The sequence below is a fragment of the Lepisma saccharinum genome, chromosome 11, assembly GCF_977018435.1.
Source record: "Lepisma saccharinum chromosome 11, izLepSacc3.1, whole genome shotgun sequence".
Lineage (NCBI taxonomy): Eukaryota > Metazoa > Arthropoda > Insecta > Zygentoma > Lepismatidae > Lepisma > Lepisma saccharinum.
In genome coordinates, this window is record NC_139239.1 from 38,075,025 (window position 1) to 38,099,044 (window position 24,020).

Below are 24,020 nucleotides of genomic sequence, written 5' to 3' on the forward strand. Positions count from 1 at the left end.
TTTTGTCTGACTTTTAAGGTCCTCATTTGACGCACTCTCGTAGAACAATTGTTATTAAGGTATCTGGCTAAGCACCCAGGAATACGAACCTAAACTTCAACAAAAAACGTCATCCTTAAAAAAACACCAATTAGTATGAACGAGCGTGACTTCCTCTATGTTTCGTCTCATTTTCATTTACATCATTGGGTCATCTGTTTTTCTTGTGGTATGAGATCTCTCAATGGTCAGTATATCGCCTTTAAATCAGTTGTAGCGCAGTAGAGATGATTTAAAATGTGGTCAAATATTTTCCACGTACAGCTTGCGACTCTTTCTCCTAACTCGAAGATCCATTTTCTTTGTATTCAAGGGATGAGGCATTTGACTTGCCATGAATTTAACATATTCGAGTTAGAGAGATACAAAAGAAGTAGATTTTTATGAATATGAATGATACTCGGATGAAATTGATAACAAACGCAAAGGAAAAATCATATACATTCCCGACTAACCAGGTATCATGGATGCAAAAATCAATTGGCTCGACGATCATATTGGGTATTGATACAATCCATTTAATTTGCTCGATAGTGGGACTGCAAAGTGCACATGTATGAGATATTCAATCTCGTGTCAAGAGTTTAGATTTATACAATCATTTTATTTTATCATGATTGCAAAATTGACTCAGCACACTTATCTTGAGACACTGCTCCATAGTCTTACTATTCAGCAGACGCTTCCTGAACCCAAGCATGGCCAAATATAAGAGTGTAGACAAAAATTTCATTTTTAGTATATTAATACTGCAGGGTGTCCCACATAAAACCCGAACGTGTAATGAACGATACATATGATGAATACTGCTTTTAGGTGGTAGAAATAGGTACCATATCCTGAAAATTATTGAGTTTAAAGATAGAATACTTTCCATTTGTAATGAATATCTGAACGCACGTTTCAACAATCCGAGAATCCAGACTAAAGCTTTTTTATAGGCATGTACTCTACTTTGGGTTATTAACAACTCGTCTTGTCTCTTGGCTCTAGGCTTTACCGTAACAGAAATATCAATGACTGTGTAAAAGTCTGCAAAAGCAAAAGTCTACACGCCATAATGAAAGCATGGTCCACATTTCTAAACTAAAAGCGATAAAAATAATAAACTGCGATACATAGAACACACGCAACAATGCAATTCAAACTCAGACCATGTGATTAGCCTTCCAAATAATGTCCGATGTCAGTTTCGTGTTGTACTATTGTTACGAACTGCCTGCTTTCATCCAGTCTCACCTGCAGTGAGCTTCAAATTACAAGGATTCACAAATCTTATTAACGGTTAAAAGTTTAGCTATTAAACGAACCATCAGTTTCAACTCGAAGACTCCGAATGATGCCTCTGAGTTTGTCTCGCTCTCGGACAGACTGCTTTGCTAATGGCGAGGGATTCAAATGAGCCGATCTGAGATTTCTCCATTGTTGGCCGTCTGCTCTAATGGAAATCTGGTGTATTTCTAATGAAGTTACAGTTTCGTAGGAGAAACTTGGGAAATCATCCCGAAAATATTGACTCCATCGAATCACAAACCTTGTTCATTACTTCTTTCGGAGCCCGAGGCTTCTAAGCGGAGGAGCAAGGGGAACTGAACTTTGGTCCTAAAAGGATTTTCTTCAAGCTAATGTGGAGTAATATGTTTCCATGGCAACTTGCTGATAGTTTCGAACGATTATCCTCGAGGCTTTAATTTTTTCCCCTCCAGCAATAGAAAGTGTGAAAGGAGACATGTTCAAAGCTCTTTAACTTTTAGCCATCTCACTGATCCAGTTTTCGAGACTTTGCAGAAAAATTCAGTGCAATATGGTAGTGTTTATACTGGTTGTGTGATGTGTAATTTTTGTGTTGGTCTGCTTAATTTGCGGTTTTGAATGAGAAATATAACATAAAAGCAATTATATGTATCTAAATTACTAATCGTTTCTAACACGAGCCGGACAAATTTTCTTATTGATTTGATTGATTCATTTGTTCTATTTTATTTTGCTTTTCTTCCACTTTTGGTTATTCGTGAAGATGAAGATGAGTGATTATTTGAAGACATTTATGAAAGGACACTCATAAAGAGCACCCATGTCGAGATTCGAACCTAGGACCCCTTTTGTCGTAGCGCTAACTACATCGCCAGGTCGGCGAACAGATTTTTGGAAATTAGAGACGAGACTAAATACATGTTTTGTATCATTTTCGAGACCAGACGTCTCGTGTCGTTTTGAATAATATAAACAAAATATTAAATCACTTGCAAAAACTTATTTTCCTTGGAAACCCAGACCAGCATTTTTTCGTCTAAAGAAGGGTATCTATCCTATAAAGAGTAATAAATGAACACCTTACCTTATTTTTAGTACTCTTTCGAAACCCACAGTTACTTTCCATTTTTCAATTAATTCAAGGTTAAAATTATAATTTTATGTTGTGCGAGTACTCCATATGCAAGTGCAATGAAATAATACAGATTCAGAGATCTATTCGGGGCAGTTTAAGAAAATATTGTAGACTGTACAAATAAAATTGCGGGCTTCGTTTGCTTTTCTACAAAAATGCATTATCTTCATTCTTGAAGTTAATTTTCTAAACATCTTTGAAAGAAACACTACTAGCATCACTCGTAAGCCACAGTAAAACACAATAGTTGTTAGCGTGATAATATGATTAATTCCCCATTATGGACGCCTCATAAAATAAACCAAGGGAATTTTCATAAATTAGTATCATCTAATGAACTGACCAAAAGCAAGTTTCGTAGTTTTTCCATGGATGGAACTGATTTTTGACATGTAACAGCCTTCCTTGCTGTTTGTAATCTTTTAATCTTTTCCGTTCCCATTCTCCTCGCGGTCAGAAAATAAAGAAGAAACTAGAGGTTGAAAGGGGGATGTATGTATAAAACAAATTACAAACTACATTCAGTCAATCATGTAACTTTAATTCAGATGCAAATGAGCATACCATTTTAATTACTAAAAATTAACCGACCTCTGTGGCGGAGGGGTTATGACAGTGCGCTACGACACCAGGGTCCTTGGATCGACTCCCAACCTGGGAATGGGTGTTCTTTGTGAATCAATTTCATAATGTCACCATTTATCCGCATCGTCGCAGTTAACCAAAAGTGACAGAAAAAGTAACGCTAAATAACAAAAATAAAACTAAATTGATTTGCTTTATTTTTACTTCGCTTTTGTGCCTCTTTTGGCTAATTGCGAAGATAGGGATGAGTGATTATATGATGAACGTAATGAATGGACATTCTAAAACATCCATGCCCAGGCCGGGATTCGAACCCGGGACCCCTGACGTCGTAGCGCAAAAAGAATATGTAAAACGAAATTAATACATATTGTGGAGACTTAATGGCGCTGTACTCCTTTTTAAAGATAACAAAAATGTATGAATATAAATATGATATTTTGATAAGGTGTGTGTGAAGGAATAGTCCATATTAGCAGCATTGATAAACGTCATATCATTGTGTATTCGGTATCAGCTTTTGATTGGTTCTCTGAGTAGTCGAAAGTTGCTAGACAAATGAGTATTGGCTTAGGAAAAATTGAAATTTTATTTAATGTTTGAGAGGAGCAGCTTTGCATTTTGAGGAAAAAAATGGAAATTGGAAAATATCCACGCAAAAATATAATCTGATATCGAATGAGATCTCTCTGCAATCTATTTCAGATTTCAGTCCAGTTAATGTGAAAAACTATCGCAGGAATTCTGGGTAATAAGAGTGGTGTTCTAGTGTGAAGTATCGCCTAATTCGATGTGAATCTTGCCGTACTAATGGCAGGAGGGTATTGCAATGGGTCTGTTACATCCGGAGGAGATCACAAAAGCTAGCGCGGCAATGCGTCCCAAATCGCATCATCTCATCCATTATGGATACTCATTAACAGTCTGCTGCAACGCAGAGGTTGCGCCGTCAAAAGTTCACAATGAAAATGTTATTTCCGAAAGTTAAACGAAGTTTGTTTTTAAAATGAAGTTAATTATAGACGTCAACCACAATGGATGCTGGTAGCTTCTTTCGTGTATTGATATACGTAACATTACTGAAAGTGTAATAAGTAGTAGCTGTTGTTTAACACTTTAGTATTCAAATTAACATTATATTTGAAAAGAAACGCAAGATGGTTGCTCATATCCAATCTACTGGGAAGAATTTCACTCTCAGTGATTGTGTGAAATTAAATATAGTTTCTCAAGACATTTCTAGAGAATATGATAGGATAACATACTCCAACATATGTATGCATAAACTTGTCCTTTTTTGTTTCCCATTCATAATTATATTAGCTTTCATGATATAGATATATGCAATTTAATTGTCAAAACGGTGTAGTGCATCAGAAATTCTTTAAAATCGTTATTTGAAACGCTCGGGGGTAAAAACATGGTAAGTGACATTTTGTTCATTATTTAGTTACAAATTAAAAAGAGTCTTCCTTCAATTGTCGAGTGTAATTGCTACGCCATGGAATTTGCATTGGACTCACTGAACGCCCGAGCCCTTCATTATGTAATGTTATTGTTAAACATGGGAACTTAACATTAATTTTAAAATAAGGAGGGCAGAGTGTTGCCAAAATTATCATTTTTCTTATTATTACTAGGCAACTTTATGACTAAACTTGAGCTTTGTGGACTCACATAAAGTGGAAGAATCATTATTTTACCATTTTAACATAACTAGTCCAGTTTTGTAATAGAAATGTTGAGATATAGTACAATGTAAGTCGCAGGTCTGTGTACTTACAGGAACAGACTGGGCTGCACATTATACATTATTGGCATAACATTATTTATCCGCACGGATAGGCAGGTAAATTACCAGCAGGCGGACAGTATTTTACGTTGAACTAAGATAATATTTGGAAAATTATAAAGTAATCCATATTTGTATGTGACGTTCACATTATTATTTAGATCTCGAGAAACAAATCTTTAATAGGGTTTTTTTTTAGTTTGCTTTAGTTCAACTTTTATCTGCATACATGGACGACCGCAGGATTTTTTTCAGGGAGGGTCAAGGAAGGTATTTTTTTTCCAAGGGGGCAAACAAGTCACATTTTCCCCCAAAAGAGTGTTGTTCTCTAAAAAAAACATTGCTTAAATTTGAATTTATGGTGTTCATGCAATAATTAACGCATATTATTGTGGCTAAAATGAAATTTTATGTGTGAAATACATAATTTTTGGTTGACTTTCATTTTCCAGTGGGGACACGGCCCCCCTGCCCCCCTTCCGGACGTCCATCTCTGCATAATGTATGTTTTGGAGAGGGAAGGAGAGCGCCACTACCTTCATTTAAGAGTACTGTTTTCAAGTGTGCTAATAAGTATTATAAAAAATGACGTGAAAATGATTCATTGAAAGAATAATTAAGTATCATTTCTAGAGAATTGCCTTATTTCTTAGATACCACATGTCAACCAAACATGGTTGGTGCACAAAAAACAGTTCCACTCATACCGAAGCTTTAATTATAATCATAGAAGTAATTGGCATTTTATCGCAGGGATCTGAATAGGCAACGCTCTTATAAAGCCAACAGGAAAAATCACTCAATTCATGTACTCCAATTCCAGCGAGACGACCGCGCGGAATGAATAAATTGGCTCGTCTTTGTACAGAGAGGTGATTCCGGCAGTTCGATATTTGCGATACTCATTTTATACATCGTCTGTCTAAAAGGAGGGTAATTTCAGAAGAGCAAGGGCGAACACACAGGCCCTCTCATATGACAGTTTTAATTCAGTAGCTCCAATTGCCTTCGGCGCAACGCTACGTTCTACCGTTCGAAGCTGAAAACTTTTCTGTTGGGAATTTCGAATCGTCCCCTGCAATCTGATGCGTATTTCAAGCATCGTGGTGGACGACAGAGAACGTTTTCCAAAACAAAGACAAGCTGTTCGCACACAAACGTGCTTCCTTTATGTTTCATCCATCAAATTACTTTCCGGGATAAAGCTATAGAAATTATATTTTAAAAGTTGTATTGCAAAATTGTGGCAAAATAAGCATTGTGAATTTATTGCAGAACGAGGTCTTTTTTAAAATATATAACTTTGTATAGCGTGTGTGACATAGGAAATATCAGTTCCTCGTTTTAAAGTCTTTGCTGATTTCATGAAAAAAAAATAATTGAAAGAAAAAATAACGTGTTCATATTAATTTCAGCTAAGTAGTTTAAAATTTAAAGGAGTTTTAGTAATTTGGATGACCACTCCAACCATTTTATGCCCTCTCTGATTTTCCTAAATCGTGCACTAAACGGAAATGGTTTTATTGACAAATTTCAAATAAAGACGTGATATCCGTATTAGATCCCTTCCTGACAGGGTTTTAAAAAATCTCGAAAATAGCAAAAATGTGAAATATATATCTCTCTCTCTATCTCTATCTCTCTCTCTCTCTCTCTCTCTCTCTCTCTCTCTCTCTCTCTCTCCGTATGTGTGTACACACGCTGATTGTGTACTTAAAAATTGTGTTCCGGAGCATGATAATAAACCAAGACTGATAATTCATTATGAGCACCACATATAAACTCCAAGAGGAAGAACGACTACCTTGCGAATATCCATTAATACAAAAAAAGATTAATAGAGACTTAATAAATATAACAAACGAAACGAAAACATCCACATAACCGTAAATTAGAGCAAGCCAGAACAAGACCATATTATTCCATAAAATTTGATAATTCATGAAGCCGGTGTGTGGTAAGTTCTATCATTAAACAAAAACTTATAATACATAAACATATGGAACTTTTGTGCGTGTAGGGATTTAGATTTGTCAAAACAAATACTACATAGAAACGATTAAGACCCTGTTAATCTTGAAATTAACTCTTCAATTAATCAATGGTACCCTTTCAAATATATAAATGGAATGGTTCTATTCAAAGCATTTTAGTCAGACGGTTGTTCAACTCATTACTAATTTAAATTAATAATTATAGGTTACAATATTTAACAAGAGAAAATGTAAATACTTGTTTTTACAATAATACTTTTTTGTGGCACCATGCTGTCATTAAAGCTTGCTTTAGAATTCGTATCTAGTTTTCCTAAAGAAAACCCTCCACCTTCATTATCAGCTTCTCCTCAGAAATTAAACGCCTTTTGTACCAGAGAATGTTAATGAAAAGTAAGATAATTTTTCCCATCTCTTTTCTTCCTTTGGGCGAGGAGGAAATCTTACCAGCTCAAATCCCATAATTAAGCGTAACAAATCACGAACGCGCCAGCGCTCACCGAAATCCACTCGACCGCTTTCTTTTGAAAGTTGGAAACAGGAAATTAACCTCATTATGTTTGTTATTGCCTCCAACTTTTATCTTTGTCTAACAAATTAAGAAAAAGTAGAACACTGTTATTCGAGACGCGTCTTACGAACGAATACGAGAAATGGGAAAACCTTTTGAAATTAACTAAATCTTTATCTGGATGAATCCAAAGATTCTCCTCTTATTTACTTTTACATCGAATTTCTTACGGGAGAGGGATATCTTCAACAACACTGTTTCAGTTTGAATAATTAAGTAAAAAGACAGCCCCTCTTTTTTATTGACTCTATTGTCTTCGTTCTTTCGAAAAACTTTATTTCTCATAACATTGTAATGATTATACGCGTAGCGTATCTTGAGGAATTATAAATTCATAACTTAAAAAACATAATAAATCATATCTAATAAGTACGCCAGATAATATGAATATTATACCTTTTTGGCAAACATTCATGAACATGTAAGTGGAAACAGATTCTGAGGAAGAAAGGAAACAATGTTTTGCTCAGTGCTGTCTTTTATTAGTATGCAATAGACCAAATTTCACTTAACGTTTTTTTTTAAAAAATAATTTATCGAACTTTGCTTTGCGGTCTAATAACGAAATATATTTTGTAAAATGTTGTAATAACCTTCGTTGTATAGGGGTAATAAGTCTTCAATAGATAGATTATACTTTGTTTTTAAGTACGTATGTTACTTTATTGTTCACATAGAATGCATGGTTCAAGAAGGATTGTCGTACAAACCGTTCCCCTTACACAAAGCTATAAAAATGTTGTAACGTAAGTTGTGGGATCAACATGATCTGAATTTATTCGGAGGAAAATTCAAAGCAATTTTTGTGCACATTTACCATGTTATTAAGACGTATGACCAGTTCCGGATTTTTATGCCAAATTTAACAAAGTGTTAATTATCCTATCAAGTCAATTTATTGTACACTGAGTGACGTTTGTTTTTTCTGATAGATCTATCCATGTGCTGACTTTTATAAGTTAGTCCGAGACAAGAGAATTACAACAGGTTTCGGGAGACACGTCGTAAACACCAGCCCTGGCCCAAAACCATGGTAACGGTTGAAGTTTTTGCGTGCGATGACGTGTGACCGGCCAAGTGAATGCATCACTTCAATGTGAAGTCACGTGAAATGACAAAACGACAGTGTTGCAGTATGCAGATATTAAACACCAGAACAAGAACAATGTCTAGATGAGGATGTGTACTACACGCTGTGGAAAAGGAGATGCGATAACCACTAACGCCGTCAAACGGTTGGGCGGGAACTTTACGTCACATACCATGAAGAAGTAATAGGGTCTGAGCTTGCGATTAGTCCACTCAGAATTAGTTCACTTCATCAAATTATTTACTAAATCTCATCAATTTACATTGTCGAATTCATTATTTGAGTTTTTTTTGGTTTAGGTTCAACATCTTCACCAAAGAGAAAACTATGCTCATTTCTTTGTTTTCCTTGACCCTGTACATCCAGGTGTGTTATATACAGTGTACGTACAACTATAGATTGAATTGTATATGATTGTATCTTCTCCAAATATGATGTATAAAGAAACAAACTGCCGGAGAACTAAGTGAGGTGAGTGTACAATTTTATATTACTATTATAGTGAACCACAAGCAACGAAACCTGCGTAGACTCGCGACTCCTGGGCACCGTGTGGAGGGGAGGGGGAGAGTGGAGCATGCTCTCTTATAGCCCGAGTTGAACAGAAGAGGAGGAAGGTTCTTTTTCTTGTGGTCGCTCTTGTAAGGGGAACTGTGATTGGCCATTCATCTATTTTATCACTTCTTCTTCATCTCAATTGACTTAAATGGCCGGAAGAGCAAAGTAAATTTATCAAATATAAATACAACCACGTACCGTTTAATAAATAACCAAAATGGAATGAAAAGTTAGCAGTTTCTATCTTTATTGCTTTATGTGAATATGTAGGGAAAAAGCGAGAGAGAATTGTACACCAATGGCAAAGAAATGGTAGGCGAAGTATTTAGCAGGATTATACTCCCTACATTCCTGCTCATAATAAGGAGTCGAAGGCATCTTGCTTAAGGATATTTCTTCGATGTAAACCTAAAAGTTGACTTTTCAGATTACGTACATAATCTTCTGGGCAGAAATGCGCACTGCAGATTCCAGCATTAGCATGATTCACGTTAGCGTTCCCACACGAATCGAAAGCTCGGTGACCGAAGAATCCTTTTGAAAAACGTATATAACGTCTATATTATGTTCAACGTACTTGGAAGATGTATCTTGTGCTGAACTAAAATAAATAATAATAACAAGTGGTGTGCGGTATCTCGAAAAGTCGGGACCGGGATCGGAAAGAAAAATTCCGTCCCTATCCCGACTACAGCAAATGACTTCCCTACTTTTCTGGATCCCGAGCAGTCGGGAAATACCGAAAGGTCATTTTAAAACGGTATTAATTCTTGACATTTTCTGCATTACAAGTGTCTGGAACTTATCGGAAATTGTTAGTTTTCATTCCAGAAATGCAAAGAAAATCACTTAAGGTGAAAATGAGAATTTGAGATTTCCCGACTAGTCGAGAAATTGCGAATATTTCCCGTCCCGAATGTCGGGATTTTAAAAAAATTCCCGTTCCGATCAATAATATTCTGTCCCGCATAACAATAAATAACTATCTATATTTATTTTCAATTTGTCTGAAGCCACAAAATGTAAATGGGTGGAAATGCTCATTTGTGTACTCGATTTCGTGTGTTCAGTTTCTGGCATGGTTTCCTATCTGCATAGTGCAACACTAGCGCATAAATTTGGAATTCATTTCATGGATAAATTCACATCTTACCGTCGTTTCGTCATCACGAGTAAACAACGGATTGGCCCAACCTATACTTCTAATAACCTTGGTAAACACTAATACGTCCTTTCCTGTTTTACAAATGTTTATTGTTCTTTCCTAATTACCTTTCTTCTTGTGTAAATGTTTATTGCTATTTTTTAATCTCTTTAACTTGATTTCTGTGTTTAGCCAATATTTAAACCTTTCACTAATAATGTCAGGATAGTAATTGACCTTGATATACAAGGTGATCCAAAAAGGCCGCCCCTTTTCAATTGGCTACTGCAAAGCCAACACTGGCCGGCGCGCGCTGGCGGCAGTGAAGCGTATTCACGAATAGTGGGAGAATCAGTTGCGATGGAGAAGTGGAATGTGCAAGACCGTGTTCGCGCGGTAGAGCTGTTTATAAAAAGCAAGTCCATTGTTGCAACCCAACGAGCTTTCCGCCTACTAGGCCAGCGTAGAGACGCACCGGACAAACACACCATACGGCGCTGGGTAGCGAAATGGCACGAGGAGGGTTCAGTACGACACAGGTCGTCTCCTGGACGACCCCGAGCTGTAAGGACACAGGAACACATCAACTGTGTGCGGGATGACATCCAAAGAAGTCCACGAAGATCAGTGCGCCGCAGATCGCAAGCATTGCATATGACGTATGGCAGTTTACATCGCATTTTACACTTGGATTTACATACACGAGCGTATAAGGTGCAAGTAGTGCAAGCAATGACCGCAGCCGACAAAGTGGCACGTGTTCAGTTTTGTGACACGTTTCTCGACATGTGGCACAAGATGCACGCATTGTCGACAACCTTCTGATGTCTGACGAGGGACACTTTTTGCTATCGGGGTCGGTCAACAAACAGAATTGCCGTTTCTGGGGTACAGAAAACCCGCGGCGATTGCATCAGCGTGAGTTGCACAGTCCCAAGTTAACTGTGTGGTGTGGGATCAGTACATCAGGAATCATAGGACCATACTTCTTTCGCGAAGCCACTGGTGCCACGTGTACTGTCAATTCAGAGCGTTATGTGACCATGCTCCAAGACTTTCTCCTGCCGGCACTCCAACGCCTTCCTCTGATCACATGGTTCCAACAGGACGGTGCAACTGCACATACAGCCCGTGTGTCCATTGCCAAATTGTGCGACCTTTTTCCCGGTCACCTCATCTCCCGATATGGCGACGTGGCTTGGCCGGCACGTTCGCCGGATCTCACGGCAGCTGATTTTTTCTTGTGGGGATACCTGACGTCCCGGGTCTACGAAACCCGCCCAGGAACAATCCAGGAACTGGAGGCGAACATCCGCCGTGAAATCGCTGCTATTCCGGTTGCTATGCTGGAGAATACATTGCGGCGTAGCTTCGTGGCTCGGCTTCATGAGTGCTCCAACAACGGTGGTGCTCACCTGAATGATGTTATATTCAAAACTTAAGTGAGACGTGATGTGATGTGACATTTACAACCTGATTGACATATTTTGTATCAAACTCCCATGTCTGTGCAACACTTCTGTCCTTGTAGCTTGCAATTATTCGCCTAAATAAAGTTATGCTCACCAATTGAAAAGGGGCGGCCTTTTTGGATCACCTTGTACATGTCTAATAAGAGCTGTTGCCATGTGAATTACGACTGTGTTTTGTCTTTAATTCGGGCTGTGAGTTTTAAATGAGTGGCCAAGCTGAATTGTAAGATGCTGTTATTTCTTTGAAATGCCAATTGAACTACGCACATAAGCATTTTTAGTTTGATAAGAAGTAAAATATACTTCTTTTTCTTTGTGAAAACTTGACTTTGATTTTATTTGACAAACGAATAAACAGAGATATTACCCATACTCTGAGAGGCATCGAGTGAATGCTGGGAGTCTTCATGTGAGCTTCTTTTTTTTCAGTTAAATAATGTTATTTTTACTAAAAGAACGTGTCAACACCCACACTAAATGCAACACACCAAGGTAACTTAATATATAAGGTAGCGCCATCCGAAAATTGCCGATCATGCACGAGCGCATGACGTCATATGGGAGGCTCGGATATGCTCGGTGCCCCTTCGGTTATGTTCGTTCGGGGCTTGGCTGAAGCAAACGGCCGCTATCATTTATATGCGAGTTTCAGAGAGGGAAAGTGTTTCATTACTTTGAGGGGAAAATGTTAATTATCATACTTCGGGAGGGTATTGAGGTATTCCTTTAATGATTAGTAACATAATTAAAACATGCTACTTTTAAAAGAGGGAAAATTGCACATGCAAATGTATTGTAAAAATCATGTTTCTGAAACCTGATAGATATATTACAATGAAGGTTGTCCGTGTTCTCATTAGAATTTCAGATTTCATCATTTCATAAATCGTATTATGATTTTAATTAAAAAACGTTGCATGCTAAAGAAGAATTGCATAATGAAAGAGTTACAAAGAAATAATTGATTGACAGATTTGGCTTATTTTTGCTTTTCTATCTTTTTTTAAATATGAAAAGAAGACACATAAGCGGTAGTTCCCCCTCCCCTGTCGTTCTCTTTCTTTGTTTCCACAAGCCTGCCTCCTTGGCGTAGTGGTTAGCACATCGCACTTCAACGCCAGGTATCCGGGTTCGAATCCTGGCCTGGGATGGATGTTTGTGAGTGTTCATTCATCAATTTCATCATTTCATCACTCATCCCTATCTTCGCAAATTAGCCAAAAATGGCACAAGAAGCAATTTTTAATCCGATAGTAGTCCGGTATAATCTATTTACAACATTTAACACAACGCAGTACAAAAGTCTAATATTTAGTTTTCTTAGTTTAGTTTAGTTTAATTAAACAATAAAGGAGAAAAGTTACATGAACTTACAATGACTGACCGTGCAAGTGTACGAATTATTATTCGTTAAAGGACTTTGTCCGCAGATTTTCCATTTCCCTTTCCATGTATGTCTGAGTTGTATAACCGGAAAATATACTCCTACTCCAAGGCTGATATGCGACACACATTTGTACATTACCGAAGTAACTTGCATTACACTAATCATAGATCTTGCTCTTTTTGACAGAAATGTACTACAAAGAAATAAGAGTATAAAATTATCCACAATGTATTTGTGAAATACCAAAATTGAACAAAGTTGCAAAAATGTCAATGATGGGTGTAATATTCACTCATGCAATATTTACCATCGTGCATACAACGCTACGTAACTCGAATTGAAGATGTAAGTGAATTTCATTTCCAATAGCGTGAAAGTCAATACCCGATCTTCGAAATGCACATTTCCGACAACGTCTTTCACAATAATGTGAACATACAAATCACAATCAACATCGGTTTGTGTTAAATAATAAATTTGTTACGTACTTCGCACTAGTTGAACACATTATAAAAAAAATAAGGTAAAGCGTTCCCCTGTGCATAGCACCACGCCATGAAGGCGTATAGGGGGTGTGGGGGTAACGCCCCACACTTTCTTGATCCGGTCGTGAGTGGGGTGATGTGATCAGCATCACGCCCCTGACCGCCTTTACCCCCCAGAGTTTCCCCCAGGTACCCATGTTATTCGACGCTGGGTGGGCTAGTTGAACACATTATCAAGATATTGATGAATTTTCGTGTAGTACTGTCGGTTAGGTTACGTTGTAGATTTTGAACTTCTTTATTTAGTTAAAACAGGTTGAAAGAGGTTGTTTGTAACCTTTAATGTATTTGCTTCATTATGTAGATGTGTGTTTCTCCTTTGTAAACGATCGAATATGTTTTCCAACAACGAAACATTGCTTGCAGTTTGTGTATATACCTTCGTCTATATATTTTTCTCTTTTTTTGGCAGCATAGTCTTTAGCCTGTTTAGGGCACGTCTTCTTATTGCATGTCTTTCGTAGCGTACATCTCTGCAAACCTTATCAACACGTCCTACAAGCGAATCATACTGTATTGTGAAGATAAGTGTTTAGGAGAGCTACACCATTTCCTCGATTATCTGGTACTAAAGTAATTAGGTGTAATTTTAGCAATGGCACTGCAGTTTGCTTCAGCACGTTCTTTGGTGGAAAATACAGAAGTTCTGCTTTCAGATCTCGCACATAGTCTTCTTCACAATAATTGGCACTGCACACTTGCATTTTTTACATTTCGTCTACAAGCATGAATCCACTGTTTACTTACGCAATTATCGACTGGAAATCTGTGATATTTTATGGCAGTTCCTTTAGTTTTCTGGTTATAGTTTTCATAGCGGTACTATTATCGTATGAGGGAAACACCTACGAATCATATCGGACTTCTTTACATTGCTAACGTGTTATTTTCGAATGCGGAACATTTCCTAAGGTGAAATAATGCATTTCTAACTAAGATAATGTCTATTTCTTCTATTTACGAGTACTTACTGTTACTTGTTGTTTCGAATATGTAACACATTATGGCCGTGATAGCGTACTGCTTTAGGGGGCGTTCTGAGAATGTTTTGTCGATTTATGCAGTGTTGCAACCTCGTTCACCGGAAAATATCTACTTTCTTGCCCGGATTTGAAATTATGCTAATACGTTGCAAACCATTGACGTTAGACTCACAAACCATTGACGTTAGCCGCAAAAACCATTCACGTTAGCCGCAAAAACCATTCACGTTAGCCCCAAAAACCATTCACGTTAGCCCCAAAAACCATTTTCCGTAAGGTTAGGTTAGGTTAAGTTAGGTTAGGCAAGCATAGTTTAAAAAAAAAATTAAAAATACTCGACATGTCATGTTCTAGTGAAAACACGGCGAGGCTGAAACACTGGCTACGGGGTTGCATCATCTTAACATACGGAATTGCACTCTCGTGCAGAAAGCAAATGGCGGGAGCAGAAACAGCGTGTCGGACAGAGATTTTCGGAGAAAACAACACGCATTCACATTAAAATGGATCAAATCTACATTCAGGAACTTCCACAACGCTAAGGAAAATGATTTCCTTAAGTACTTTCTCCTGTAAATTTGAAGGAAATTTGGAGGAATCCGTTTCCCTCATACGATAATGTTACCTTCATAGCTTGCTACAGCACAATTAGACATGATTGCAGTCTACAAGTACAAAAATACAATAAAAATAAATCGAGCGCTACAAAATCAATAACCTGCTTGTTCCGATTTTTGCGACGTGTTAGTAGCTAAATGTGCCCCGCACCAAACCCAATTCTTCCCAGATGACGTAATGCATCCACAGACGACAGCACATACTGCACATAGCAACGAGCACCCCCAAACCAAGACCATCTTGAGGTTCAGGCCACAGCGCTCAGTCAAGACGTCATCATCTGGAGGCGATCGTCTTAACGCTGTAAACCCCTTGTCGTATTTTTATCATAGAGAATTAAGCTATATTTATTTCTTTTATGAAGTTAAATTTTGGCATTTACCTTCCCGACGAATATAGTTAGAAGAGAAAAGTAGAATATTGAATATTTATACCAAAATGTTCATTCAGGAAGTCACTATGGCCACCACAAAAAATTCCTAGCATAGCACAAAGAACGGGTTGAAAACCGTTAGAAACTTCCTGGCGGAAAAATTTAAGCATTGTATATATTTGAAAAATATTATTGGGAATGTTTGTCAGCTACAGTAAAACTCGTAACCCCTTTTGTATGAACTGTTGTATGTAAAAATCAATTGATTAAATCAAAACCCCGCATGTTAGGTTGACCGCAAACTTTCCAAGTTACCTAATGAATTAAATTGTCTATAACTTTACCAAATTAATCAACCAGATAATGCAGACATTTTGTGTAGCTATACAATCTCAATACAAAAACTTACGAAAGTTATTGGTACAAGGGCAATGTTACATTTCTGCGCATAAAGACTAAACGTAAATCATTTGTCACATTGTAATTTCGACCCTATTGATTTATTGAACGATAATAAACAAATTGAATCTTTTCATTGTAGTTAGTAAGATCTGTGACAATAACTAGAGTTTCCAACATTTTCATTGAAAAGAAAAAGCAGATTAATATTTCGATCTTAGCGTTCACTTGGGAATAAACATTTGAAATATTTCTTCACACTGTCTTTACTCTGTTAATAAAATCGTGAAGAATGTTAAAAAATTATGAAACAATAAACATTATCACTGATTTAATAATCAAAGTTACGAACATCGAAGCTTCACAAATACAAAAAATAAAAAGCAGTTCATATGAAACAGTTTTATTAAATTTAATACATTTGTAGTTCATATTAACATAGCTAGGTAACAAAATGCTTTCTGTGTGAAAACATTTGTGTTTGAAACATAAGTAATATATTCTTACATAATTTTACACACGAATATTTCATCGAAGTTCTTGTTACACATCGCACCCTCGTATTTGAATGCACAACATATCTTCCATTAGCCTCCGATTAGCCTAAAGAAGCATAAAGCGAGCTAAAGTAAGAATGTAAATGTACACATCTATCAACTTTGCCCTGTCGTATAGCTTTCTTTCATTAAGCATATTTCGAAACTGAAAATTTGTGCAAATAATATGAATATGTTATCGAATGCTTGCATAAAAGTTACACTGACAAACTGCTTGTAGACACGAACGTATATTTTAAACGTTGACTAAATCTTGAAATTAATTTGCAATCATAAGCAACAACGTATCTTAACGTCAACCAACGTTTGTAATTCAGGTTAAATTTTAAAAAAATTGTTGACAAGAGATGAAACATGAACACATTTAAGAGTATATTGCATGCCTTTTCCGGACACATGAAATGTTTACATCATGAACTATTACTCTTATTTATTTATGAGTATAAAACCTTTGTTACTTAACTTGTATCTTTTCGTAGGGGCCGAATGGCATGGAATTGCCCTAAACATTTCTCATTTTCAACGACATCTTGAAGAAATGTGAACGTTACTCTTACCTTTTTCATCATAATTGCCTCTGCAATTGAGTACACAACACTTACAAACCAGACCTCTTGCACATTTAAGCATATTTACACGTCATGTAAACTCAATTACAATTCTTAAATTTGCATTACAATCCCATATTCACTAAAAAGGTTCAACATTGATTCCGAAGAAGCAAATCAAACATGGCGGCTATCTCGCCTCCAGTTGATGACGCTTAATCATGTGACCGGAGCAAGCCATTAGGCTTTCAGATAGAGAAGGTAATGTCCAAACCCGATGCTCCCAGATGACGTAATGCATACGTACTGCACATAGCAACGAGCACTTCCTGGCAACACACTTATATTGCAGTAGAATCCAAGTACAATATACTCTTTATTGCATGTGTTGCCATTGTCTCGTTACTCTCTTCGTGGTGCCACGGAGAGGCTGGAACCTTATTTTGGTATCCAGTAACCAGGTTTACAGAGAAAAACAAGATTAGTTTGTGCATATCACAGTTAACGTAAAGATAATAGCCTATGGAAGCCAAAACAACATACAGGCTTCTGATTAAAGGCGAAACATTCTAAAATGGTTAACTATATCGAGAGAGTGTGAGGTCAGGGGCATTTTCTAACGCACATATCTAAGAATGATGTTTTCGAATTCAAGCTAAGAATTCACAATCAATTCTCCTGCACGTTTCTTCCAATGGCGACATAAAATTCACCACATTTTCAATTTTGAAATTAATTAGGAGCTCTTTAAAGTTTAAACAGCCCGCAAAGATCTAATGGTTGAATAGTCGTTTGCAAGAACAGCTTTTTTGTATTTGGCTGGAAAAGTGTTTGTACGAGCAACTTTCAAACCTTTTGTATTCAAAGACAGCATTAACTATCAATAAAGCTTCCGGTCTATCATCATATGTAGCAAAGAGACCGATGCAGAAGAGATTTTCAGGTTTCCCTTGGCACCAAACTACGTATTTCGCGTACTAAATCAACTAAATTTGAGAGCAGATATGAGTTTTGTCCAAGACACGTGCGTGCTAAAAGGCTCAATAGCCTCAGCAATTTTGGGGACATCTTGTAACTTGAGCCATTTTTCTATTTTTCCAATATAAAATCATATTTTCTAAATTGATATTTATTGTGCTGCTTTTCGATAAAGACATTAGCCGCCCTCCGAGGTGGAATGCTTAGATCAGCACACTACGACTTCAGGAGCCCCAGATTCACCGGGTCACCATTATCCTCATCGTCGCGATTAGCCAAAATTAGAAGAGAAACGACGTTAATAACAAAAATCAAGTGCAACTAAAATAAATACATTAATGTCCAGCTGTGGAGTTATAATATTAGCTACTACTATCTCCATAAAATTAAAACTGGCTTTGACATTCCAAAATATCATTAATTTCTTGCCTACTCTTTACAGCATTATACACTTCATAGGCATTAAAAAGCACTTGTAATGATTTTCTAGTTCTTCGTGTGATTATTTTTTTTTTCATTATTGTTTCAAACCAATATTGACTTGTCGTGAGCAGGGAATTGCTTCGTCGGAAAGCACTTTCGGTGATGCGCTGCTCTTCCGACAGAAAACAGGCGCATTTTCCTTCAATTTCGATAAATGAGGTTGCGAGGAAACGCTGGACTTCATCACACAAAAGAGATTTTGACCGAGCACTCGTCCCGAATCATCAGATAAATCGGGAGAACGCTTCCCATTGTCGCAGAAAAGCGGGGCTGAAGTTTGTCCAGGCGGAAGTGTTCCTGTAACAATGTTAACAGAGACACGGAGTTCATTGTGTGCCGCAATAATAACCATTAGACAGCCTGGCGTAGCCAAACTCCATTGTTGATCTTGCAATATAATTCTGAAGTACAATATTTTCCCCACGAAAGACGAAAGCCACGTTGTTACTTAGGGTACAGTATTGTATCCCACTAACTTTTTTCTTTGGCACGAAAAGGTAAGACTGGGAAGTTGCCACTGTGCAGAAAATCACTTAGGTAATTCTTCAACGGCGACAAATTTCTTACTGGGTTCCCGTTTCATTGGTTTTAAGAATTCTTCTCAAATACACCCCTATATATTGGTGACAGCTCCCTCTTGTTATCGCATATTGCAAGTCCCTATTCTTTAATGTTAATTAATTAAGGTTAATGTGTTTCTCACGAGATTTTCTCCTCAGAGGCAGTTTCTACATGTAGAGAAGTTGAGTTGAGTTGAGTTGAGTTGAATTGGTGTTTTAAGTCCACTTTATGCACAGGAAGGCTAATCGGGACTGGACCTACGGTTTAAAGTGGGATCCGAACCACTGTGCCATGTGCCTCCACTGTACATGTAAAGGAAAGTAGACAAATATGGAATAGGGTGATAAATATGGAATACCGACGTATCTAGATGAATATGTGTCGACATCTGGTGGAAAGCTGATAAACCACATCTTACAACTAACTGCCGGTTGTTCAGATGTGGTTTATCATTTTTCCACCAGATGTCGACACATATTCAACAAGATACGTCGGTATTCCATATTTAACACCCTATTCCATATTTGTCTATTAGTTGTGAGACTGCTTTGATAGAATCTGGGAGTGTTTGCTGGTTTATGCACAAGAAAAAAAACTGTTTTTGGCCCTGAAAAAAGATTTTTCCGGTATGTATGTAGTCGCAAATAATCTCGTATGTGTGTGCGTGAATGTGTTAGAGTACAACACAAATATCTTTGCCGTTGCGTAGATACGAATTTTCGTTTCGTCTCCCTCTCTCTTAGCATCACGTGTTCTACGCTGCTCGCCAACCTTCGCCATTGTTGCCATATTGACATTCCATTCCTGGACACACTCGCGCAAATATCATTGAAAACAATTGAATAGCGCTCCAGCTCTTGGTTCACACCGTTCGGCAGGGACGGTAATGTGGCAATATAGCATGGCGTAGTGGTTGCTTCATTTATGCAGTGCATGTTCATTGGCTAGCTAGTAACTAGTGTTGCCAACTGTAATAATGAAGCACTATTTCTGTCACGGAAGGGGAAAGGCAGTTAAAGTGACGGTGAGTTTTGTTGGATTGGAAGCACCATATTTTTATTTTATACTAAGTATTTGACCGGTTTGACGTTATGTGCGAGTGCTTCTGAACTGTAGACTATTTACCGAACCCATAGCTGTGTTCAATGTTATCTACTGGTTATAATCAGGGCTAGGATTTATAGGTAAATACATACTTTTAGTTTGACGAAATATCGCTGAAATTTTGTGATATCTTTGCGAATAGTAATGTTTGTAGTGATTTAAGGTGCATTTTATTGTCAATATTTTTCCATATTTCTAACTTTAATACATACTTACTTTTACATATTCAAAGAAAATATACTTAATTTTACATATTTCAACAGGTTTAATTCACAAATTGTTCATATTTCATAATATTGGAATTGTTCAAAATAAATAAATTATGTGGCTCCAACAGCATTTCAACTCTTGGCTCCGGCACGTGTTCTTGTAGAAATGGCATAGAGGAGGCTGTCATTTTTGCTGCTTAATGCGATGCATATTGTTTTCTGTGTTAAAATTGCCATGCTTTGATGGGTGACCAAGTTCATAGCAGGGCGGTAAAATTCGAAGAGAAGAAAAAAATAAGCCTATTGAAAACTGTGGTCGAGCGAGATATTCTTTTGCGCTTAATAGTATTGAAATAGCATAAGAAGTCTCATTATTTAATTTATATTTTGATGTTTTACTTAGGAATATATTGATTTTCAATTTCCCGTTGCTGCGTAATGACCGGGGGGGGGGGGGTTTCGAAATGGAGCGGCATCTGCCGCCACCGCCCAGGGAGCCAAAATGACTAGCGCCGGCCCTGGTTCATAACAAAAGAAAAAGCCGCGCAGCTTATCGTCTAGTGGCAGTATATGTACTTGTTATTGTTGTGGAAGCCGGCATCGTTTGTAAATGTACAACAAAGGCAACCGACTGTCGCCGATCACAGAGAGGAAATAATAATACTGCTTGAGGAGGAGTGTTGTGGTCCAATTGTCACGGTTTAACACGTTGGCATGTTATTATCTGCCGTTTTGGGAGTGAACAGTTAGAACGCCATGAAACTGCAATGCAATGCAATGAAAAATAATATTATTTTTATTTTGTTTGAAATCACTCAAATAAGGAATCGGATAAAGAAGTCTTCTTTGCAGCATTTTTGGTAATTGTACGTATGTGTTAGTTCATATTTTGCGAATTTTTAGTCCATATGTATGTAGCTACATACAAAGCCACTTCTTAGTACATATTAATCCTAGTCCTGGTATAATGCATGACATTTAAAACTCAATGTTAGATATACCTGAATTCTCTAATTTTCTTGTTGTACGTAACAGCTGTGCATCGGCGCACTGCAGCGATTTTTCTATCTGCTCCATTAGCAACACTGCTTCTTGAGTTGTGTCGCGCATCGCACGGCAGAAATATCTGTGTTGGACTCTACGTTGGTGTTGAAATGTGTACATTTGGAGCTATCAACAGATGGAGGTGTTGAAATATATTTCGAAGAATGGTGTGGGGAAGACAAAGAAAACATGGCGGAGCAACAAATATGGAATGCCGAAGGCGCGATAAATATGGAATGGTATATTTAGACACCAAAATGATAATTTCTCTATGTTTCGGATGAGTCGTCCGGCTGAGAATAGGAAAGGGATGGGAAATAGAAGGCAGACATGAGATATTGAAGATATGAAGCGTGACATCACTGCTGTTCGTGAGCAGCAAAGGGAGTTCTTGAATGCTGGAAAATATTACAAAATGCCCCGGACAACATTATTTCGCATTGAATTGGTTTGTCAATATATTTCTCCTTATTTTCGTGTACAAAGATAACATTTAGGTCTTCGGTGGAGGCACAAGTGGTTCGGATACCACTTTAAACTGTACAGTCCCGATTAGCCTTACTGTGCATAAAGTGGACATAACACACCAAATCAGCCAACCAACATTTAGGTCTTATATTTTATTTTTTATACAGAATAGCACCATGTATATTCCATATTTGTCGACCCTTTCCAAAATGTACAGACTTGTAATTCTTTTACTTTTGTTTACTTATCTGTTATGTGTCTGGATCTTTTCCTAAACAAGATATATATACCACATTACACCTAACATGTATCCGTACATATCAGTGCAAAACATTCCTTTTTTACTTCCTTCTTTTTACTAGTTATGACACAAAACAAAAATGGTATTCCATATTTGTCTACTTTACTCTATGGTCTGTTAGTTGACACCCCCCCCCCCACACACACACACTTCGATTAAAACCTTTCCAGAAGAAGTGAAATCTCTTCTCATCTCTTTGCCGTTGCGCCGGTCCTTAGGTCACGATGGAATTCCCAAACTTTTCCTTCGCAAAGCTGAGTTCTTGGGTCACCCTCTGTGCCTTACTACATAAGAATTATTATGCAGGTGTGTGAAGTTATTACGGAAAGAAAGCTGTAAAGCTTGACTGATTGATTTGGTTTATTTAACTTTGTTTTTCTGACACTTTTGGCTAATCGCGAAGATGAGGATGAATAATGATATGATGAAATTGATGAACAGACATTCACAAATAACACCCAGGCCGGGACTCGAACCCTGGACCTCTGACATCGTAGCGTGATGTGCTAACCACTCCGCCACGAAGGTCGGGAATATTTTAATACGAGAGCACTTTTATAAATTGTCTCTTCCATGAAATTTGCTATGTTTTGTCAGTTTTCAACCGGAATAAGTTTGATAGGTTATGTGTGTATGGGGTGGGGGTGTGGTGTTTGAGTGCATAAACACGTAGATAACACCTTAGTATGTTTCTCAAATCCATGTTTTGAAATATACCCGGAATCCTACAGAATCCTCTACACTAAGCTTTAGCTATCATTTAACTTCAACAAAACAAAGTGTGAACAAGGAATGGTATGATACTAGCTTTCTCTTCGCTCGCAATTCAAATATTTCTCCCAGAACGAGCAAAGGAGGCTGACTCGGACAAATAGCTCTTGTGCGAGGTCTATTCGTCATGGGAGAGTCTTACGGTGGTTCGTTCTCCAGGAAACGCGCCTTAGAACAATAACAGATTATTAGTCTCGTGGGTAGTTGTTGACGAAAGTTGAGGGATTTATAGCATTCCTTTGGCCAGTGGCTTAATACCCATAAAATAGTTTTGAAGCTGAGACTGCGTGATCTATGTTTCCAATATTTACATACAATTCTATTACAAAGCAAAACGGGTCTACTACTAAATAATTACTGGTCGTCCTAAGTAATTGCATTATTTTTTTAAAAATATAAGTATTTAAACACAGAGTCTGCAGACAGCAATAAAAAGAGCAACATAGATCATATTTCAAATTTCATTTTACCATCACACAGGAACAATGTTTGCAATTTAGTCACCACTTTGTTTTAATGATTATGTAATACAAATGTTTGCCCGCACGAGCTATACACTCCTGAGACCTCCCCCTGAAGTTCGGCATTGCTAGCGTAGTATTGCCACTGGTATTGCTGTGATCGCATTACGAATGGCATCCTTCAATTACTTAATTATCTGAGGCCTATGTTTAAAGACTACAGTCTTCAGACAAAAACTCAATATGATGATCAAGGCAGAAATTTATTTTATTGAAAAACATAAACTAAACGTTACGTTTCAACCTTCTAGCAAGGTCTTAGTCAGACTCTGTACCAAATACAAATGAAATAAGGTACAAAACAGGAAGATACACTGGTGTACAAAATTAAGAAAATAAACACCTGTTTGCGAATATCTCCCAAAACTGGAAAGTCTGAGGTCACCAAAGCATGCACCAGCGCTTATGTCGACTATGGCATCGTACAAGGACGTGGAGGCAGTAGCACTGCGACAGCGGTAGGGAGAACAAGCAGTCGGATGGTGTTCCACGCATCCTCGTTCGGACTTTGTTCGTACACATGGGCAAGAAGCAGA